Source organism: Tupaia chinensis, unplaced genomic scaffold, assembly GCF_000334495.1.
Source record: "Tupaia chinensis unplaced genomic scaffold, TupChi_1.0 Scaffold144648_1, whole genome shotgun sequence".
Classification (NCBI taxonomy): Eukaryota; Metazoa; Chordata; class Mammalia; order Scandentia; family Tupaiidae; genus Tupaia; species Tupaia belangeri.
This window is the reverse complement of record NW_006204509.1, coordinates 150,970-156,087: the sequence shown is the minus strand read 5'-3', so window position 1 is coordinate 156,087 and position 5,118 is coordinate 150,970.

Below are 5,118 nucleotides of genomic sequence, written 5' to 3'. Positions count from 1 at the left end.
ACATGTATTGGGTGCCTCTCCGCGTTCCCTTTGTGTTTGTCATTTTGGTTAACTACTGGAAGATGGCAGTTCTGGCCAAAAAAAAAAAAAAAGGCTAGTGAGTGTTATTTTCACAATTGTTGTGAGACATGTAGAAAGGACATCAAAAAGTAAAATGAAACATTGCTGACAGAGTTTATTCTCATGGACTTATATATCAGAGACAAATCATTTCAGCCAACACTTTCCTTTTCTATCAGTGGACTTAGGGACATAAAAAGATCCAAGTGGTTAGTCAACAACTTTACTATAAAGTCTGAAGGAATCACTGTTGTGTACCCTAATGGGAGCATTCTATCCTCTGGAACTAAGACCTCTAGGTCTGCAGAATGTGAACTGGTGGGGCCAGAAAGCAACAATTCCTCTGGTAGGTCAACTGGAATAATGGTGAGTTTCTACCCTCATTTTTATTTCCTGATTCCTGGACCTGTGAATCCTGGCTATAAGAAAAAGGTATCACGTATAAAAGACTCTACTTCACACCATGTATAGTTCTCTTTAGAAATTTGCTAAAGACCTACAAGGTATTGACACTTAGTTGCCGCTGTAACTACATCTACAAATGTCATAAGAATGTTCAATCAAGTCAGCTCCTTCAGAATGTTAAAGCACATGGTAAGGCCAGTGAATTTCACGATTATGAGCTGAGTGTACAGTTTTTTACCCATAAAGTGATCTCTTTGTTTAGAATCAATGCTGCGTGGAATACCATGATAATGCTTAGGAATTTTTGTCTCCATTTATCATAACGTTAACAGAGGCAATATGAGCAAGGAAGTCATGTCTGTTATCCAAAGGAAGTATCTCTTCCACTGGGAAAAACACTGCCCCTTCTATGAGGAAAGCAACCCAATGTAATGAGCCTACCACCAGGCTGAATAGTGTAATATTAGAGATTCAGTGTTGGTAGTTATCAATGTACATTGAAGCTCTTTAAAGATACTGACATCAGTTTAGATATCTGAACCTCTGGCATAAGACATTGAATTTTAAGGATATGTAATGGAATAGGTTCCTTCATCAATTCATTTAAAACATTGTCACTGGAATGTGAACAAAAGGGAATGGACTTAATGAGAGATGTTTTTACCTTGTGTCAACCATTTTAATAGAGAGTTTTCGATATTTAATCAAGAAACTCATCAAGGCAGGTTTATGCTCAAAATGGACATTTCAGTATTTTCAAGGTAGTTTAAAATGTAGCATAGGGCTTCGAGTATGATATAAAATTAATTCTAAATCTGAAGATATAATCTTGTAGATGATAACAGATATTTACATGTCAGAGTTCAAGTCAAGCCTTAAAGGACCTACCACAAGTAAATTGAAAAACGAAAGGAAATAACCCCATTTATAGGCTTATCATACTCTGCCTGATATTTATATGAACCTCTAATGAACTCTGGATAATTTTAGATTTTTGCTGTTAGAATACGAGAACAGTGCTTGTGATATGAAATAATATTTATGTATGTCATTAGATCATGGTGTCTACCGGGTAACAAATGCATTCTATTGTTATTTATTTTTGAAATTATGGTCCATTCTCTTTGTTGATTTGTTTTCTTTTGTTATCATCAAGAAAGCAACAGGCAGCCCCAATGGTGTGTTCATGCGGGGATTCATCCTGAGCCTCAGCTTGCTTTATAAATACATTCATGCCCAATGTGCTCAGGAAGGTCCCAGATGTGAACTCAGAACCTTCCCCGTGTGGGTCAGCCTCACAGGACAGTGCATCACTGCTGTACCACCCTCTAGCCCCAGAGAATCCTGTTTAAATCACATCCAGAAAGTGAGTGAGAGGGGACTGATAATACTTTAAGTTTATGGATAAATTTTTCAATATATGCTGTATGACATCAGTGGGCTGTTTGGGGGATCTTTGCTTTAGTTTTGGTTTAAGACTTTAAATGTGTGTGACGGGGCCGGCAAGTGGCATGGTGGTTAAAGGCGCTGGACTCCCACGTGGCCAACCGCGGTTCAAGTCTCAGACGTGGTGGCTTGCTTTCTCACTTCCTCTCTCTCTCTCTGTGTCTCTCTGATCAAACTGGAAAATAATAATAATATAATAATAAATAAAGTTAAATAAAAAAAAGAACATATTGCCTCCATAATCCAAATAGACCCACTATGTGCTATGCATATTTGGAGATTATAGGAGGGTCCAGAAGAAACAACTTATCTTTAGAGATATCTCAACATATCCCACCACTCTGGACCTCTAGAAAATTTATTAAGAAAAAGTCCTCTGAATTTTCTTCAGATTTCTTTCCCACTATCTCTGCATTTTCTTTAGATTTTCTTCCCACTATCTGGCACAGAAAAGTACTACCAAGAAGTCTTGTTTCTTCCTTTTGCTCCCTGGTTTCAATTAGGATAATATTATCAGTTTAATGGGTCAGTACAATATCTTCTAGAAGGGAAATGCCAATATTTCCAAAATATGTACTCTTAAAGCCCATATCCAATATACTTGAAGAACTGACAATATCAATAATAAGAAAGCTAGTAACTCTATTTAAAATTGGGTCAATGATTTGAACAAATACTTTATACGGTTGTCAGATTAGGGTTTAACAGATGGAGACAATCACTAGTCACAAGGAATTGGAAATTCAAACCACAAAGAAGTTCTAGAAGCCAACATTAAAATGGCTATAGTAGAAAAGACTGGATAAATAATTGAAGATTTTTGTACTTAAAGCAAGGCAATGCAGAGAGCAAGGAGAAAGTCACAGAAACTACAGAAATGAGAAATGAAAGTCAAGTTATGGATAGGTTGACAGCTACCTGTGCATACCGTACTGTTCATTTTTTTCCTCTATAAAGTTTTCATGGTAATCATTATGTTGTCTATGCTGTATAGATTTTTAAACTTTACTTATTTACTTTTAATCTCCAGAATGCATGTTCACTCACCAGAGAGAGACACACAGACAGACAGAAAGCACAGGTAATGGGATGTGGTCACGTTGCACTCCTCTCGCCTTCTTCCTCTCCAGTACCTCAGCGTGCACACACTTGCCCAGTATTCCAGTCAAGTTGCCAGGACTGGGATTAAACCTATGGTTAAACATTTGGGACCTGGCTCCCTTAACCCTTATGCTTCAGGGCCAGCCCTATGTTGTATTTTCTCTATTCTTTGTTTCTTTGTTTTTAACAAAATTGTATGGTCCAGCAATAACTGCTTAATAAGTCTAACAGAGAATATACTTTTGATTTTCCATTATTTTATCTGTACAATCTAAGTGGAGGCTACATTTTTTCCCTAAAGAGTCCTTTTCCTTTCAGGATCAGCAGTTGGTGTAGTAGTTATGTCACTTGATTCCCACATGACTAACTGCGGTTTCAGTCCCAGAAACTGTGACTTTAAATCATGGGAGGTGCATGTGCATGCATGTCCAAGATCCTGCAAAGAAAATGGAAGAGAAGGGATTGTGATATGGCCATCTCCTCTGAAGGGTGATTTTCTTCTTCCTGTATCTGTCTCTCTCCCTCTCTGGTGAGAGTATGATAAAAACCTCAAAAAAAATTTCCTCTCAAGAAATTTACATATCACATTTAAGATATGAAATCTAAGTGTTACAAGAAAGTATATTGTGTCTTATTTTCTAAATCAATTTATTTATTTTTAAATTTATTATCAGTATTATTATTCATACATTTGATTGATATACATCACTTATATTGTAAAGAGACTTTTCCAAGCATGATGTACACTTCAGTCCAGTCCCGTTGAGAATATAATACACATCCTCGTCAACAGGTAATAAACCCTATCTGTGTCTCACAAGTGTCTTACCTCTCTATTTTTTCCCAAATTTCCTTTCCTATGCTATTCCCCTAAACCAATTTTAATTTATAAACTTTTCTGTTAAAAACAATCATAGCAGATTTTAAATCATTTAGTTGTTTTCCTCTAAATTGGGATAAAGAAGAAGCATCTGGCCACCTGGTGGTGTCATTGTCGAAGTGGTTGGGTGCCACATGGCCAACCACACAGTTCAGGCTTGGTGACAACACCTTGAAAAGCATGTTGAGCATGTGTGCATCAGTGTCATAAATCTCAAAAGAGAGAGAAATGGAAGAGAAGGGATTTAGGGGCGCACATTCTTTAAGGCATGTGCTTTCTCACTCCTCCCATCTCCCTTTATCTCGCTGTAGAGTACATGGGTACATTAAAAAACTAAAGATAATAAAGGAAAAATCGCCTGATCTCTTCCAAGGATTCATTGTCTCATCCACGTTGCCTCCCTTGACGTGTCTAACTTTCACCTCTCTCTTTGCAGGTCAGCCATGTTTACAGACTATTTTTTTCTCCAGTGATGGAGACTCTCCACAGTCTACACCCTCTAGTGATCAAGGTCATGTGGGGGACACGAGTTTGCAGGCATCACCTTGTAATGTGGAACCTCAACCCAGAACTACTGTAGCAGAACCTGCCTTTTATAAAAATCTCCACAAATTCATGACATTGCAGTTTGCAAAAATGCAATGTCACACTGTGAACATTCATTTTTGTTTTCCATTCTCTCCTTTCCCTAATAATTGCCCAGTAAAATTTCTCATAAGCATAAATCAAAGGAGCTAGAATTTTAGCTGCATTTTGTATGAAGAAAAAAACTGTTTTTGTTTTTGGCTTCTGAAGGGAATCAAGGATTTAGGCCTTATTAAAATCATGCTTTGATTTCCGCAGGCAAGACTAGACTAATGAAGCACCAAGAATACATTTATACTTTGCTTTTGTTTGAATATGAACCCTTCTCCATATGTTGACCCACTATAATAGATTAAGAGGGTAAAAATTTGATCTTTTATGGAGTTAGTGGGTAGGGCACTTGTGAGTTTAGGGTTAAGATCATCAAGGTGTTGTACCTGATTATTCCTGGATCCTAAGAGGAAAGACATATGGGACACAGACCTTGCTCTCCTGGCTTCCTCCATGTTGTGATGCAAACAGAAGACCCCACCAGAGGAGGGTATTGGACCTTGGACACCTTAACTGCAAGCTGAATAAAAATCTATGCTCTTAAATTACTGTGACTCAGGTAGTTTCTGTTATTAGCAGCAAAACAAACT